This window comes from Phalacrocorax aristotelis, chromosome 6 (assembly GCF_949628215.1).
Source record: "Phalacrocorax aristotelis chromosome 6, bGulAri2.1, whole genome shotgun sequence".
Taxonomy (NCBI): domain Eukaryota; kingdom Metazoa; phylum Chordata; class Aves; order Suliformes; family Phalacrocoracidae; genus Phalacrocorax; species Phalacrocorax aristotelis.
In genome coordinates this window covers 62,448,964-62,467,843 of record NC_134281.1, presented here as the reverse complement: position 1 = coordinate 62,467,843, position 18,880 = coordinate 62,448,964, and positions in this window count along the sequence as shown.

Below are 18,880 nucleotides of genomic sequence, written 5' to 3'. Positions count from 1 at the left end.
ACACCCTGGCTCAGCGTATGAAGAACACGGGGGTGTTTGATAGGATGGCCAGTACAACTGGCCTGTGACAGCTAGTTCTGGCCACTTCCAGCATGCAAAGTAGGGTAATGAAGCAGCCTCGCATGTTTGTTGTGAACTGGCAGAAGTGGTAGGCTGGTGTGACAAATGGAGCTGCTTTGGCCAGGGCTTTCCTTTGCTTCTCTGTCTGAATGAGCTGTAAGTGCCCATGGGGCTGGGGCTTGGTTTCCTCTCCCTCCTCATGGCTACCTATTCCCCATTGCAAGCGCTGGTTTCCAGGCACAGCTGCAAGATGAAAAAGAATAAGCAGACTTGTGGTGACATAAGGCCAAAGACTCATTATTTTGAGAGTCTTTTCCAAGCAGGACTTGCCAGGGAGATCCACAAAGGTACTGTTAATTTACTGTATTTTGGGAAAAGGCGTTGGCTGGAGAGCAGTACTGTCAGATGTATTTTCAACTTGCAGTCTTAGTACCTTTTTTAGGCTCTAATATGGGCTTGTTCCCAAATCCCTAGTTATATAGTTCAAAGAGATGAAGCTATTGGATTATTGTCTCTTTCCTGCCAAGGAGCTTGCAAAATTCCTCCTAGAGCCTGAGTACAGAGGCTATTAAATAGAACAATTTGGTGGCATACTTTGCAGCATATGTGTGCAGTTCATGTGAATGTAATTAGTGAAAGTTTAAGACAGAAGGTCTTGCCATGGGTAGAAAAATAACTTAGGTTGCAGGCAACACTTTTTTCAGTCAGGTTTCCTGAGGAATTTTTCTTTTTCACTTCTCTGCATCGGAGCCACCTAACTGCTCTTAACTTTGCGAAAAAGCTCTCTACTCAGCTACTGAGTGACTCATTCTACCACCTTCTTTGTTTCTGTTTCTTATGCAGCCAAGGAAACAGGAACAGTACAAATATTCGTGTGTTAGTGTCATCCGAGCCATTGATCAGCACTCCTTTGAACTAGGCACTGTACAAACATAGGGCAAGACGACAGTCCTGTTTTGAAATACTTATAATCTCTGCACAGGTTTAACAAATATATCAACAAATAATGCACATAATTTATAAGGAATCCACTGTTTCAGTTTGTTTCATTTTCAAAATCCAAACATATTCCTACAGTCTGCAACAGAATGAAGTGTGTCAGGCAACATTTGCAACGTACATCCACACCTAATCCACAGGGTTCTCTATATCTAATGGGCCTCTATTTTGTCGTGGGGTTGATTTGTTTTGGTTTTGTTTTCTTTTCCAAATCCACTAACCCTTCACTGGGAAAATTCCTTTATAAATTTTAGTGGTATAGTAAGAGAAGATTCGACACCGATCAGATGTAAAGATGAGATTCGTAAAATGTTTTATTTCATGAATCCATGGAGACCACTTATATTGCTACCAGCATCACCTAATCGCAAGCTTTGAGTGAGGCTTGAAGGGACGTTCTGAGGCTAGTGCTAAATCAGTCGTGTTGGCAAAAATGCTTCTAGCTACACAGGCTATTAAAAGAAATTATTAAATCCAGAGCCGTGGAACAGGAGCTGCTTAGATGTTTGATGTGCCACTTACAAGCAAGTTCCTGAATTTACTAGGCTTCCAACTCGGAGAGTTTAGTTAGAGATATTGGGTGACAATGGAAATCAGGAAGTGTAGGAGTCATAAAATAGTTTTGGTCTTTTTGCTCACTTGCTGTACAATTTCCTTTCAATTTCTTCCCCCCACGTAGCGTTACAAGGATGCCTTTGTAGGTAGCGTTTTCCACGGATAAACTGTCAAGAGATCAGGCTCTGTGTTGGCTCCAGAAAAATTTTAGCATTAATGTTATTGCTGAAAAGTGACCCAAAGAACTGTGAAACATTAATATTTTTTTTTCTCATGATGACTTGACTTCCATGACAACATATAAAGAAGATGAGAACAATTTTGTTATTTCTTTTTAATATGAAATATCTCCCTTTGAGAACACAGAGAAAAAATTGGCTATGCCCCCAGACTTTAAATGAGAAACAAGGATGATTAATCTTTTTTTTTTTTTTTTTTTTTAAAAAAAAAGAGACTTTTTCTTTGAATAACATGTTTGATTTTCAGTTAAGGAACTGTTGACTCTAAGTCCAAGCACTTTCAACAATTTCAACACAATTTTGAAATTCTAACTAATCTCACGTTAGGCTGGATGTTATAATTCGACTACCTCTCAAGTTTTCTAGGAAAAAGCAGAATAGAGAAGAATAATTTTTCTGATATAATAAAAGATGCAGCTGCCCCATCACATAGCTTCATCCACTTTTGTCTGCCAGAATAACTGTAAAAGCAAAAAATACTTTAAAAGAAAAAGCATTTTATAGGCTTTTGTGCTTCCCCCAGGTTTTTCTTTGAGACCAATACATGTCTTCAGTAAATTCCTTATCCCGTGTTGTGTTGGGTAACCATCTTACCTGATCAAACGATGATGATTTTGGAATAATGCCACTTATCTCATTGGAATTTTAATTCAAATTCTAAGGCAACCTTTGAGGTCAGAATCACACCTGACTTGTACAAATGCATGTTTGGGACGTTTCTGATGGTCTCTAAACCGAGTGCATTTACTGAATATGTGTATGACATTTTTATTCATGTTAGAATATATTCTGTATTCTAGCCTTATTTTGCAAACTGCTCTGCCCTGTGTTGTAAAGGCAAGCATTAAAGCTCAGAAAATTCAGTAGTAGATGGAGTCAGAAAGATCAGTCTGGTAGCAACAATGCCACTGGCACCTTGAAAATAAGAAAACAACCGTGTGCGGAGAAATGGTAATGCTGGGCTTTGCAGCTTTGAGATCTTTGACATCCAGTGACCTTTCAGTACGGGACAATCTTTTTCCTATCAATGAGGTGGCAGACAGACTACAGGTATGTGGAGGTTTGATTTTTTTTCTGAAGTGATGCCAGCAAAAAGGCTTTGTCTGTAAATTTTTTTCCTATTGCTATATAGAAATACTTTTACCAACACTGTTCTGAGTATGGATGCAATTAAGCCAGCCTAAGAATGCCTTTAGCAGTATATTTTGCTTCCTGGGTGAACGTGACTCTTACAGCCACGTTTTCATATGGTTTATCTGCTTCCAAACTAAGCAGAGTTGTATGGCTTTAACAGGTCTTGGAAACAGTGTGAGCTCCAGTTAGCTGCTTGGATTGCTACCTGAAATATTAGTTTTGTGGCTTTTATGGTTGTGCTCAGCATTTTGCCCTCCATCTTATCTCAAGAAGCCAATAAACTATAGGTGTTTTGGGAGTAGAGAGAAACTGTGAGAAGAGTAGGGGAAGAGAACAGAGGAATGGTAACATGGCCTCTGGCATTTCCTTTATCAGAGCATCTGTCCCTGTCCGCGTGCTGTAGCAGAACAATTTCAACTTTATTCTTGATGCATGCAACAAGCAGCATCGCTCTTGCACATTGATCCCTTTTTAGACATTCCTCTGAGCCTAAACTTCAGGACCTGTTTACATGAAAGATGTCTGTAGGTAAATATTCCACTGTTGGCTTCAGAATTAGCTGTTCTACTTATTTTTCCATACCTTAAAGGAATGAAAATACAAATTGTTGCCTGGATTTAGAAAACGACAATTTATATATGCCTAACGTGGTAGCAGGTGCGCTTCAAGAATGTTATTAAGTGGGGCCTCTCAGAGACACAGGTAAAGCAATGCCAAAATACCTAATCCCAACAAGGGTTAGATAATGCAAAATGTCTAGAGAATTTGAAAGTCAAAGGAATGTGTCTATACCATTTATCTGTAGATTCAGGCAGAAACCGATGATTTTTAAAATTGTGTTTTTAGGATGGAAGTGCCCACTCAGCATCACCCAGAGAGGCTGTGGGGTCCCTTCCCTGGGGACATTCACCCCCCCCTGGACGCGGCCCTGTGCCCCTGCTCTGGGTGTGCCTGCTCACGCAGGGGTGGGACGGGGTGAGCTCCAGGGGTCCCTGCCAACCCCCGCCTTTCTGTGATTCTGGGATGTCTATTTTTGGACACTTGTCTCTCTCTACTCTTTTTTTTAAATCTGATATGAAACATACAATGCAAAAAATGTCCTCTTCCTCCTAGCGACCTTAAAAATCTAGCAGTGGGACAAGAAATACAGATGGCAACAGGCAGGTGGCACAGTGAAAAGAAAGTGTGGAAGAACACGTTCACTGAAGTAGGGCATGCCAGGACAAGGCATTTTTGTGTCCAGTACTTTAGTTTTGCTTTGTTTACGTAAACATTTATAGTTCCATGTTCCCTTTTCAGGAAAGGTTAATACTTAATGCAATTATTTACAGATACTGTCTTATTTTATTTCTAGTGTTTTCTTTCTCCAGAAAGGTTTGTCATGGAAAACGCTGCCGTACACACTTTGAAATCCTGCCTCTTCTTCCTCAGACTTACTTTCCTCTCCCCATCTTGGTGGAAGCATCACCATATCTCACTGTATGTTACCTAAATAGTAATTGATCTCTCTGCCTCTGAGGTCCCTTTCTGATAGCGACCACATTTAGGGCCACTGTGAAACCTCTTTGACCTGATTATGTGACTCCAATCAGCAGTGCGCCAAGCTGCCCGGTGCTGGCTGATGGAGAGGCCGCGGCTTAGAGCTCGGTTCGCCTGTCACTGACAGCAGCTACATGCAGGCAGGCAGAGGCAGGTTTGGCCCTTCATGATGAATTTGGGTTATTTCCTATTTTTCTCTTTCAACTTCTGTCTTCCTGTTTGAGATGGTACATGTTTCCAGGTGCTTTTTATATTCAGGACAAGTTCTTGCTGCGATCATCTCTCTCTGAATGAGACTTCAGTAACAGCTATAGCTTTTTATTTTTTAAATGTGAATTTCAGCCTTGGTTAAGCAAAAAATTAATTCTGACCTGCCTTCTGTACCAAACCTGCCAAAGAATGGCAATTAACTCTGGACTGTTAAGCCCAGAAAAGCTTTTCTGCAACTTCTGGGAGCTGACCTGGAACTTCCTTTACAAAAAGGAATGTAAAGCAAACTGGAAGCTGTAGAGGATTTTTGTGCTTTTTTGGGGGGGTTGGAGAATGCGAATATTATAAAATCCTGTCTTCTGGTTCATCTTTGACTTCCTCAGGCTTCTGGCAGAAGGAATTGCCCCTGTCTCTAGGCCCGAGGCAGCCCATGGTACTTGTTGCTGGCTTTCTTTGGGAGTCCTGTTACAGAGAGGCTTTTCAAGCTCTCCCTAAAGCCAGAGGTCAGAGGAGGCGGCGCGTTGCTGGCTGTGGGCACTCCTCCCCACAGGCTCGTGCTTAACACCAGCAAAGTTTTGTTTTCAGGATGCTGCTTTTTTTCTGTGTCAGCGACTGTGACTGGAATAACTTTCCATGTTTATTTTATGCGTTTTAATGCTGGATGTATAATCAGAGAAGCAAAGAAGCACATCTTCTTCCAAAGATAAGTAAATAGTGTTACGCAGACCCAAGGCCTGCAGGCGGATGCTCTTGCATGCTGGGCTCAGCATCCCCACGTGCGCATGTACCTTCTCCTCGTCTAACTGGGCCTCGCAGGGCTGTGTCTGCCCGGCACCGGCTCCTTGGCTCTTGTTACTGCTGGTCTGCCCTTCAGGTTCTCTCCTCCTAACCATTTGCTTCTAGAGTGTTGAAAGAACTGCTGTGATATTCTGACTGTAACTGGAAATAACACTTTCTGTGTAGGCAGAGTAACCTGGATCTGAGGTAGGTGCATCCTCTACAGACTGACTAATAAACCAGTGGTATTTAGCAGATACCAATATAATTGACTGAAGCTATTAATTATAGAAACAAATAGGTAGAGAAAAGTAAAATATATACTTCAAAACTGTCAAGCATTTGACACTAAGATTACTCAGCAAAGCAGAGGGGAGATTGGTTTGGGGTTTTTGAGCAGTGACAATTGGCATTAACTAGTGAAATTTGCTAAGCCTTTTACATATAGATATTCACTTTGCGTATATTAAACATTTGGTTATCCCTACCTAACGTTCATATGCTGCAAAACCTTCTGTATACAAGGTGAGATGGGCACACTGATTGAAGGCCTGAAGATTGACTGAGCTGTCGCATTCTCAGGGCTTCAAGAAAGGCTTTTACTCAACGCTCTTTCCCGCAGGAGTTCACATTTGCTGTTTTATCTCTGGGAGTGAGCTTAGTGACAGATGCACACTGAGAGTCAGGGAGAAATGCCATGGGAGCTGCTTAACAGCATTCAGATGCAGAGATGGCATTTGATTCCCAGGCTTCTTTGCTGCAGCTGCTTTATAAGAAATCTAAATCAGGAAACTCTACAGGGTATCAGGAAAGCAGACCTCTGATCTGTGTGCTTTTGCCATTAAAAACCAAGCCCCGATTCTGAAACAATAAACAAATCTCAAGGTTATTGAATAACTCCTGTTCATTCTGGTGGAACCCATGAAGTCGCAGAAAAGCAGGTGCGTGGGCATACAACCACACGCGACAGGGCTGCGGGAGTTCTCTGGCAAGGGGTCAACAGGCTGCCTGACGTATTCATTGTACCTGTTTTCATGGAAGGCAGAAGTTGGGTTAGTCCCATTCCCACGTGTTGTTCTGGATGTGGTTTAAAGAGAGTGCCAGCCTTTTGAAATGGCTCCCAGTACCTGCGTTACAGATATCAAATACTCTGTTAGAGATAGCCAAGCTTGAAACGGTACTTCTGTGTTTTATTTTTTATACATCTTGTTAATTTATATTTATAAATATCTGTAGGGAGGTAAATGAAGCTCTGCCGTGATCCTTTGTCTTTCGTTTCAGATGTATAGAGCCTGCAAAATCTAAAATACCTTAGGAGTAGACGTGTTAATGTTATGTTGGCACTTCGCCTTTCATTCACTGGGAAGGTAACATTTCGTGATTCATTTGGTGCTGTGAAATTAAGAAAGTCACCAGAAATGAATGTAAAAGCAAATGACTAGATGGGAAAGGTGATAAAAATGTAAGCACTGCAGCTGTAAGATAAGGTACTCTATGATGTCAGAACTGTGAATTGTTGATGAAGTTTGAAGTAATTCCATTTTGTGTGGTATTTTTAAATTCTCATATAAGACAATTGATTTAAATATGGAACCTTTGAAATACAAAGAATTAACCTCACCTTCCCGGCAAGCTGCTTAAGGTTAAGAATAATAAAAACATAAATCTTGTGTAAGTCTTATTAAAAAAGAAATATCTGCACAATCTGAGTTAGATTTCTTTCAACCAAAAACTCCTATTCTGAAATGCTGCAGTTCTGACAGTGTGACAAATTGCTGGAACAAATGCTAAATAGTTAAATGGACAAGTGATGGATGGCCTCATAAGCCTTGCAGGGCAGCCTGTGTAAGATACTAATTGGTTCTGTGGAACTGGTTTTAGTCAATAAATTCACTTGAGAGATTTTTCTCTCTGTGTGTGTGTTAGATATCTTTAAAGAATGCAGTGCTGTAGGTGACAAACCACTTGCAATGTATTAGGCCACCAACAACTTTATTTCGTCCGCTAGACCATCTACCTTCTTTCAAGGATATAACCTACTAAAAATCTATTATTGATGCATTGCTCTCTCTCAAATGCTTCTGAATTATGAGTTTATTTGGAAGCCTCCAGAATTTTCTGATGCTAAAAAATGCCCATGTTAAGTTTTCCACAGTGTTTGCAATTGCCTTTTTGGTTTCTGTTTTTTTTTTTTTTTCCTTTTTTCCTTCCCCTGGAAGAGGTTCTGCCACCATTGCTCACTTTGAGCAATACTTCCCACTGCATATAGTCTAAATATTAGTGAACTCCCCTTGTGAAAAAATATTGCCAAGGTGAGTAAAGGCGATTAGACTCTGGCCCTTAGGACCAGTGCCAGTAAAGGTCTGAGCAGTCACTTCTGGGACCGAGTTTGGAGATGAGGCAGTAACTGAAAAGGGGGTTTCAGGACTCTCGGTCGGAATTTAGGCCCCAGTTGTTCCCTGTTCTGAAGTCCCTAGGCTTCACTGAGCCCTCCTGGCTGAGCCACGGCATTCTCAAGGGCATTCAGCAGTTGTGTGCGTGCATACCCCAGAGCACCCCAGTCCTGGGCTTGCACTACGGGGCACGCCTGAGCTCGAGAGGTCTGAGGCAGCTTTGCGGGCCGTATCGGCTGCTCACGGGCCGACGAGGCTGGTGCCACGGCACACCTCTGCGTCCCTGCTCAGCCAAGCTGGGCTGCGGGAGGGCTGGGGCGCAGGGTAGTGCCGGCACTCGCGCCCAGCTCTGCGCAGGCAGCACCCCAGCTCTTCCACCACTCCAAAGTGTGCGAAGAGAAGCTGCTTGTGTTCGTTGTGGTCTGGGCAGGGACCACAGGAAGGGCTGAAAGCGCTCGCCCTCTGTTCCCCTGCGATGAGCGGTAGGTGAGCGGTAGCTTCCCGCGCAGCAGCCGGGCTGCTGGAACGCTGTGCGAGGGGTTGCACGGCCTGCAACGCGACCTGCCACCTCCGCATCACCGGCGGGCGCTGGAAGGAGAAGCCCCGAGGCACTTACCTTTTAAGTCCTTCAGTCCTTCGTTGAATCTGGCCCACAGTGATTTCAGTGGAAATATGAGACGTAGAGTTTGTTCTTGGTTGCTTTTGTTTTGGGGTTGGGCTTTTTTTGTTGTTCTGAGATGTGTGGGTTTTTTGTTTCTTGGGGGTTTTTTGTTTTGGTTTGGTATTTTTGGTTTTCTTTTGTTTTCATCAGTGCTAAGAAGAAATCTTTTCTCATGGTAGCTTAAAAATTTAACCAAAACCCAACCCACACCTCCCCCCCCCCTCCCCCAGTAAGTGAGCTGGGGAGGGACGAGGGTTGAGATGGTTTTGCAGTATTTCCAGAAAGCAATTTCCTGTTTAGTAAAGTGGAATTGATTAACTCTGAAAACATCAGGATTTAGAAGGCTAATCTTTAGGACGCGAAGGAAACATCTGAAATTAATGTGAAACTTAAGGGAGAATTCAGCTCCAGGTCTCAATTCCATTCTGATCCCACACAGGTTCATTGCGAAACAAAGCTTAACTTTTGGGAAGTGACTAAAAATTAGCGAGTCTGGTTGCTTTGCATTCTCTCCCATGCTCGCATATATGAAATGTTTCATAATTAAAGACCTTACTTCAACTGCTTTATATTTAAACCAAATTTGACTGATAACACATACTAGCTACCTTAGCAGCAGTGTTAAAATAATTAGATAGAGCAAACAAGGGCTTTCTAGAAAGATCTGTAACAAAAAGCATTAAGAAAAGGGCTGTGTTTCTGTCAGCGTTTGTACCTAGGTTGTCTAATATGTATATGAACTTCAAGAAAACTTGCCAGGAACAAAAAGTTGTGCAGCCGCCTTGAGTTACTTTCAGTGCATAGTGTATAGTCAAGCCTGGCAGAATAGATATTTAACTGGAAGGAAAATGTGGTACTTCAGGAGACAGCGAACACAGAGATACGTAGGCTCCTCGTAAAGCTTTTGGGAGGAGGTAGATGCCTCAAGGAGAACTTGCTGTGTGTGACTTACAACCCATCCCTGGCTCCCAAGTACACGAAAAACATGATTTGTCACTATGAAAAAGAAATTCAAGTAGTTGTGTGACAACAATACTAATAGCTTTTTCCTTAAATCCTAGCTTATAATTGAATTTTATGACAAAAAGTACCAAGCCAAGCGAAAACTTATGTTGCACGGCTTACCTGTATGTGGGTGGTGGCTCTCTGGTGCAGTTAGCTGGCTGAGCTGGGCTGCGAGTTGAACAGATCTGTCGTTGATCCACACAAGCAAGGGCTGAGTTATCGGAGTTCAGAGCTATCCCGTTAGGGGAAACCTGCTGGATTTGTAGCCACCCGAGAATCAGGAGATAAACACGATAGACTTTCTTACATTTAATCAGACTCTCTGGCTCCACAGTAAAGGCCCACGGGTCCCTCTGGAGCAAATTTATACTGAGTATTTTAGTTTATTAATACAAAGGGTTGTGACTATGCACAAAACAGAACAAACAAATGTTATGTGATCTCCGATACGCTGATTTGTATTTATGCTTGTGTAAAAGCCCGAGGTAGGCTCATTTAGGATATTAAGCCATAAAGTTTAACTACTGAATCAACTAAAGATGGTAGACTAGAAATTTTCTGTGTAACCAAGATAATGGTTATAAAAAGCATTTTACCTTTTTTGTTTAAAGTTGATTTTGAGCTTAACACTTCAATTTTTTTTGTGTTCTGTACTATACCTCACTTTGCTAGACATTGCATGTAATGAATTGTTTACATCAACCTGAAGTATTTACAGCGTGGCCCTTAAAAAGCTGTTAAAGGCAATCTAGCAACCTGCAAGTGATGCTGCGCCAGACGAGGAGACCTTTCAGCGTAGAGCACGCAGAGAGTGGTCACCAGGCTGCAGCTTAATGGTTGTGAAGCAGATGTTGAGGTTTAAGCACCAACATCCTTCTCGTAAATCAGCTGGAGAGGAGGGTCTCATGCTCATCTCAAAATTGGAAATCTCTCCTTTGAATTCAGCTGATGTACTTTACACTTCCAACACCCAAGCCTATCTTCCGGTGTAAAGAACTTGTACCTACTACGTATGCATAAAAATCATGAGGCAAACCCAAAAAGGCTTTGAGTTCCTGTGGAAACCCGTTAGTCACCTCAGAAAGGAAGAGTAAGCTGTGCTGTGGGTACGGTGGGTAAAGAAACAGCTCTAAAAGCTGCTCTCATTTTCTAAAGTTTCCCAGCTAGACTTGAACTTTAAAACTTGAACGGGTTTTAAATTAAGAATTCACTTTCAAATAGCTTATGAAACACAGGTGATGAGCTGATATGTTTGTCACACTTGTATATTTAGGAAGCCATGTGTTTATTAAGTGTTGTATCACATCTGTGGGAGAGACTGCAGCTGCTTATAACTTTGACTATAAGAAACCTGCTGGATTTGTTAACAGTTTAGAGTTACTGCTTAACCTTTTTCAAAGATCTTTTTTTTTAAAAGTTTATAAATGTATCTCTTTTCAGAAAACCAGAACGTGCAACTTTAGAAGAGAAAATGAAGAGACTGAAGAATAAAACTGCCAAATGTCAAACTTGTAAGGACCTACTGAAATGCAGGACAAAACCCAAATTCAGGTAAATTCTTAAGTTACCATCTGTTCTGTTCACAAGTATCTTTTATATACTATAAATATAACACACAGTAACAGCTTCCCAGCTGTGAAGAACCCATTCTCCTGACTGCTCTTTTAATTCCTCTGTAAAAGTTTGGTTTTGAAGTTGTCCATCTGCTTAGATGCCAGTGTGAGAGGCATTAATAAAATATAATAAAGAATAAATTAAAACATCTGCTGAAATTAATACGAGAAGAGTTCTATTTGGCATAGCAGGAAATAAAATAGCATGGAGAAACTGAGCAGTCTGAACTGGTAGTAATAATTCTGAGATACGGAGATAATAAAGGAGGCACCTGGGACCTGGTCCAGCAAGCCTTTTGTTACCATGTGAGTAACCCTGTTCTTGGCTTACTTGCATGTCGACCCAACAATAAACATGTTATGTGACAGAAACAGGTTTTACATTTTGGTACAGCTGTATCGTTATTGAAGGTTTATTTTACTGTTCAGTGTAACCCTCAGCAGGTGCAGTTTCACTGGGGAGGGAAGAGGACCGTATTTCCCCCTTCGTCACCACCACACTCATGTATATGCTGGGCTGCAGCTTAGGACTGTAACCATGTGCCTTCCAAAGCGAGGTCTGGGCTACGTCTGTGTCCTGACAGAGCAGCCACAGGGCACACCGCCTGTCAGGGTTTCCCCACAAAGTGGTTTATAAGCTCCTATGTGCATCTCTTGCCCTCGGGCCAAGTCAGCGGGACTGGAGCTCTGTCTGAACCTGGGGCTGCGCAGGGGTGCTGGCCTGCTGCTGTGCCCACATGGTGCGTTTCCTACAGCCTGAGAGTTTGCAGAACAGGCGTGTACCATACTTCTAATATAGGCAGCATATAGCATATACTCATTGCTCATACCGCTCCAGCCACAGGAGCTTGGCTTGGCCTAAGCATGAAGAGAGTTAGGGAGGTGATGAAGGCAAGTTAACCTGGCTAGTTACAGCTGGTAAAACAGGGACGATGGACCTGAGGGGCAATCTGGGAGGTTCAAGCTGGACATTAGGAAAAGCTTCCTTGCAAGGAGGGTAACACAGCACTATGAGAGGTGGTTCAGGGAGGTTGCAGGGTATTTCTTCATCCCTGGAAGTTTCTGGGACTTGTTTAGATACTACTATGGCCAGCCAGGTCCGATGCTTGTGGTCTCGCTGCAAGTGGTTAGACTACAAGACCTCTGGAGGTGTTTTCCGACTGACTTGTTTGAGTTGATGGTTGCTCAGATCAAAGCGCTCTCCAGCAGAGATCAGGAGCAGGCAGTTAGGAAAAAGGAAAAGACTGGACATGCATATTTGTCCTCAGTATTCTTCTATCATCTGGTAACCAGGGGTCAGGCATTTCCCAAATGAAAGGTGGGGTCTTTGTATTTATTTAATAACCATGAAAAAGTTTGGTTGACATGTTTTAATTTTTTTATCTAGCAATTATTTCAGCTGTGAACTATATCAGGATTGACCTTGTATTAGAAAGAGTTTTGCTTTTGATATTTAATGAAAGGGTTTTTATATGAGAAAAATTCTATGAATTAATTACATTTTCCTGGTGCACTTTGTCAGCTCTGCTTTACTGCTACTTTGTGGGTAGGCAGGAAAAATGTTCAAATTCCTGTTTATTAGTTAGTCGCTTGAACTCTTCTGCACTGTCCCTTGGACCTCTCTGCTCAACCTTTTAAGTCGGCTGGCTTGGGAAAATGGTCTTTTGCTTTCTTGTTCAGCCAAGCAGTCCATGCCTCAGTAACTGAAGTAAAAGCAGGTCGTTGTTATGTAATTTCTAGCTTTAAAAAGGGGCAGCTCTGATTCAGCCTCTTCTAAGGCTTAGCGGGGATTTTGAGGTTTGCAGCATTTTCCCCAATTGCCGAGCACTATTGTTTGCATGTCTCCTCCTGTTCCGTGTGTTTTTTTTAAACTGGGCACTGGTCCTGGGTTTGTCTCCAGCATGACTCAATACCTGAGTCTGTTTCATTAAATTATTTTAGAAATCTGCTGTGATTACTGCCTAATCCCTTTGTGCACATCTCTTGGCCTTCTCCTGGAAACCGGGATTAACCTTCTACGGCATTTTTGACCTAGCTAGCCATGGAATATGAATCACTTCTACTGCTGGTAAGAGGCTTTGCTGAACTGTGTGAGGTCTGCCTTCAGAGGTGCAAAGCACCTCCTTTCTCCCCCGTTCCACAGACCAATCTGTGCCGTGCCCTGGAAGACAGCTCTGTCTTGGTGTCAGTGTCTCCAGCGGTCGTTTTCTTGGGCAGAACACTCTGTACCGCGTAGCACCAGAGGCTCAATGACGCACGCTGTAATCACTTGGGTGCGCCCAGCAGCGCCTTGTCCTGGTGCTTGCGAATGGCCTCGGAGCAGGCTGCACGTCTCCGCTCCGCCCAGCGGGGAGCTGACGGGTCCGCCGGGGCAGTGCGGAGCACTCGCCTCTGCCAGGCTCTGCCAGCAGCCGATTTCACGTGGGTGCTGCTCCTGGGCCACCTCCTGAAGCATCGCCCCCAAGTGCAGCGCTGTGACACTGGAGGAGCGTGCACTGTTTATGATTCTCTTTACTCATTGGATGCTCGTTCTCGGCCTCTGGCTATTCCCGTTGTGCAGCACCGTATGAAAATTATCTCAAAGGTTTCTCTGAGTATCAAATCTAAAAAGAATACGTCATGCCTCAAATGATGATCTGAAGGTCTCTCTTCCCATTTGTTTTTATCTGGGCAGTTTCTTTCCAGCTGTTGAATACAACCACAGTGCCTTTGAGACGAGCAGCATGTTTCATGTAGGAAACACCGGTTGCATATATTCAGTTGTGTGCTCTCTCAGTCCCTTACCAAGGCTTATGGGAACTTGGTGGATACTCTGCTCACACACATACAGTTAGAAGCACACTTCACGAACTATCAGGTGTATGTGTATATACAAACACACACCCCTATTGCCTTTATTTAGTTTTTTTAAATCCTTCCCTTTTTAGTGGCCTGCTTATGTGTTTGGTATGGTAAAGATGAAAGGTTTGTGGAGAAGCCCTGATGAAGGCCAGGGTTGGGGACACTCAACAGAAAAAAGTGAAACAAAACCACAAAAAAAAGTCATCCAGAAAGCCCAAGACTCATGTGTGACTAGGAAAGACCACTGTGAGAAGCAGTTATTTTCTATCTTCTACTTTTTTTTTGTTATGGATAATTTTTAAAAGTATGGGGGGTGGGGATTCTTTTACTTCAGCTATCATAACTTTTACTCTCAGTGTGTGTTGTGGTGGTGCTCAGTACCCCTGCCCTAGTTAAGGGTCTGTGAGCAGTATTCCTGTTATAAATCTGGAAGATTATATCTCTGCCTTCTCATACTGCATCATCCTGAAACTTGACAAGTTGTCAGTGGAGAGGCAATTATTTCTACCAAAACATTAAGAACATACTTTATATTTCTGAGGTTCATAGTGGAATGAGAATGTATGCATTTAGGAGAACCTGATGAGGGAGTTGGGAGTTTTTGCTTTACTTTGCCCCAGTTGTAAAACTTGCATGCTAATACTATAAAAATGAAATTTTGCTTGCTCTGAGTTGAAAATGAGGTTTAATTGTTTGTCATTTTCAAGGGTGAGGGAGAGGGAATGACACAGTCAAAACCCTAAGAGAGCTGAAAAAAAACCGGTGGGGCTGGCCGGGAAATACTGCTCCATCCTATGAAAGAGAGATGATGATATTTCCAGTTTGCAGATTGTTGTTGATTTTAAGAGCAGCCGGTGTTAGAGGAAGAGGCCGTGTTTCCCAGCGATGACTCACTGGATCTCACGAGCATCAGGGAGAGCGGCTGCGAGGAGATCCAGGAGCAGTTGTCAGGGGCTGGGCGGCCAAGACTGTTAGCAGGCTGTGTCTTGTTACTTTTACTTTGCAAACTCCCAAGAAGAGTGAACATTTTTGAAGAGTGAGATGAAGACCAGGGAGCCAGCAGAGCGGAGAGCATGTTTGGAGGGGCAAAAGGAGTCTGGGGAGGAAGAGTGAAGTCTGATTACGTACCAGCTTAAAGGCGCGATCATAGGTGAAATGTGTTGTTGTAGTAGTACGAACAGTTTAACACATTGAGAGTAAATTAACTGCAAATACAAAATTAAGATTACCCCATATTTCAGGATAGCTGTTTATGTGAAGAAAGCTAAGCTTCCCTGGCAAAATTGGTAATTTTTAGTTCTTTATCACAAATCAGCTTTAGGAATGCTGATTATTATAAATGGATGATAAAAACTTTCTTACTAAAAATCTTCATGGTACAAAAATTATTTCTTTTCTACATTGCTGTGAAATTGAATTTGAACCTTTCTTCCCTCCCTCCATAAAAATGGAGGAAATTAATCTGGATTGTTTCCCAACAGTGCACTTACTGGGAAAGATGTGGGAGTTTGATTCACGTCCCTGCAGTGGGGGTGTCTTGTTTGCTGGCTGGACGTTACAGTGCTTTCCTCTTGGACCTCAGCAAAGTCACTAAGGCTGCTTCTTAGGGCACGGATGAGCCAAGCTCAATTCTCTGCTCTACCATTCTTCTGCGTCCCAGATGGGCTTTACACACCTTGCTTCAACATTGGACTCTGCCTCAGTTACCCTGTTATAACAGTTCTGTTCAATATTGGACAATGAAATACGAACTTGAGCGAGAGTTGGAGAGATCAGCTAAATTGTTTGTTTCTCACGTGAATACAGAAGCCGCGGGGCTACGGACCAACATGCACAGTAATGCTTGGTGGTTTGAGGAATACTCTGGTTTTCATCAGAAATTTTCTGTGTACCTGTCCTGTAAATATTGAGATCTTGATACTTTTCAGAGAGAAATTTGGGTCCTTAGTAGCTCTATTAGTGTTTTTATTAGAAGCCTACATAGAAATTGTGGCTACTAATACACAACTCTTCAAAAAGTTTTCAAATGACTTACTAAAAACTTGTTTTCACTGAAATCAAAGGCGTAAATGAAGAGAAACATGGAACAGTTAAAAATTCTTGAAGTATTTATGGCTAGAACCTTTATTTCTCACAATCGGATACGACAGCTACCATTTACATAGCTATGCTGCTGCAACGCATGACGTACTGAAAGCAGACTGACACCATGTGGTCTGTGCGGAGTGGGTGGGCAGCAGAAACAGCACGGGGGTGGCAGGCCGCAGAGCCCAGGCAGCGAGGTCGGGGTTATCCCTGACGCGCTGACTATTGTATCTGTACGTACGTCTGGAAATCATGAAACTGTCTTCTGCGGCTCCTCTGCCTAGTTCATAGGCATTATTTCCTGCAGAAGAGTGGTCAGCTGCTTAACGGAACAAGAGGAGAAAGCCTGAAGGCATTACGTGGTGTCTCGGAGAAGCCGCTGGAGTCTGGGTGCCTGGGGAAGGTGCATTAGTACACTCATCCAAGGAGGTGCAGACACATGCAGATTTTTATGAGTATGACAGCTGATACTTGTTTGCTTAACAGCTGGGACCTTCTTTACTAGCATCATCACCAGCGTAGAAGTTTCGTACATGTGCCACGTAGTATAAACACCAGATTGCCTCCCTGCCTGCCAAATTCTCAGGACATTGGTGCCCATGAAGTTGCTCTGAGAGTGCTGAGCAATCACGATAGCGTTTGCTGTGTTTGCTTTTGTTCACAGGACGTGAGCGTGTTGCAACAGGAATGGTGCATAACCGCTCAGTGTCGTGTTGAGGTTGCCACTGTTAGCGTGATCTCGCACCGTGTAGAAGGTAATGCCGATCTGAATAGGGCTTAAAAGAGAGCCCATTGTAATTAATGCGGATGTTTACCTCCTCCTTGGAGGAGGGCTGAGATCCACACAGACTCCTTCCCATGAGATGACAACAGCTAGAAGGAAGAAAAGATAACTTATTGCCGAATTTTGAATTTTGTGGCTACAGAGAGCTCTTAGTACTTGGCAAGTCAAGCTGCTCATATCATGGGTTTGCTCCATATTTCCCACAGTTCCCAGATTAGCAGAATATGGCCACACAGAGGTCGCCTGTGTAACCTGGTTGCTTCCTGATCTGTGTTTTTTCTTAATTAGCTCTTCAACCTCAGCGCTTTCCAGGGTTGCCTCTCACCATTCCGCTGTTAGTTCCCAAAAGCCTTGCTTTTGCACATCTTTTGTGCCGTTTTCTCCAAGGAGATTGTTTGTCAGTAGCTCCTACTCTTGTAGAGAGTAATAGATGTTATATGCAACGGCACCTGTAGGCAGAGTTCCCTCCCCTTTGACTTCAACATTTCTTTATACTCCTGGGCTACTTGGCAGTTCAGCAGAGGACATTATCAGACTTGAGAGCTCTTCCACAAACTCTTAATCACTTGCTGTTTCCTCATTATTGTCTCTTGACACTAAAGTTGAATCCAGATTGTAATCTGAATTTAAAATAAATTCAGTTACTGGTAATCCAAATAGATGTTCCTAAAATTAAAATGGCTGTTGGAAAACATAGGTGGACGTGGTGTACACAAGTGCTCTGGTTAGAAACAGTGTCGTGTCATCATATGCTAAATTTTTCATATTATTTCTGTGCAATTCCCAGCAGTGGAAACCTGAAAGTGAGAAAATGAGAAAGTGGGAAAACTGAAACTCTGCAGCAGTAGAAACTCAGGAAGTTTCACAGCACGGCAGAAGTTCACACTCTATCCACCTTGGTGTGCTAACACTTCTGATTTGAACTGTTAATTGCTCTTGTGCCTTTAACTCTTTGGCAACCATTGTTTTTTATGTCTGTTACACTGGGAAAGCCCATTGCTTAGCATAAAAGGAGGGAGTGAAATACTTTATTGCCGGTTTCTTTTTATACACACACAAAAAACCTCTCTCATATTGACTTTGCAGCTTAGTTGAACAGCAACCACTTTTAAAAAGCGACTATGTCCCTATGGTACCTTCCTTCTAAACCAGGCTCCTTCAGTATACACAGTGCGACTGACTTAGAGGGGAGGCTCGTAAGAAGGGAAAGTTTTGATTTTTCTGGCTATACGATTGTAGCTCCAGGTATCTTAATATGTTTTCAGCTCAGGATTAAAGGTTTTACACCAGGATGGTGACAGTGAAGGCAGATATGACCCCACGTATTGGATCTCACCTTTACAGTAATCTGGAGGGGGGGGGAAAAGAAACACATAAACAATCTTTTATGATGGCAAACTGAAAAAATCAGAAAAAAAATATTTAACCTATTTCATATTGTCTGTTCCTGGATTTCTGTTTCCTTTTAGATCACAATTTTTCAATAGGCACACAGAAGTGAGTTTGTACGTATGACAACCTAAAAGCAGCTGTTCAGTCATGCTATGTATGACAATTTTCCACAGTGAAAATTTATGTCAATGACTCTGTGTGTGAGTGATCTGTAAGAGAAATCCATGTCTAGTGCTCAGCTGAACTCTTAGATCTTGCTAAATTTTCTTCAGTTTGTGAACTTGTCTTCCGTGGGTATAATGCATGGAGGCAGGCAGCGGCCTGCGGAGCCAAAGGGGAATTTTGCCGCCGTGCAGAGTCTCTGGCTCGCTGATTCTTGTACTGCCTCATTGGCAAGGCTGTGAAGAAGATACATGACCAATTTAATAAAAAACAGGTTATGACACGTGTCAGGCTTCGAGGGGCATAGTTTACATCAGTCGTGAGAGACTTTAAAAAAAATAAATCCCAAAATAGGAAGACGTAACTGGCTCTTATGTTGCTCCTCGTTTTTATCTGAGACACACATTTAGCTCAGCTGAGGAATGGGCATG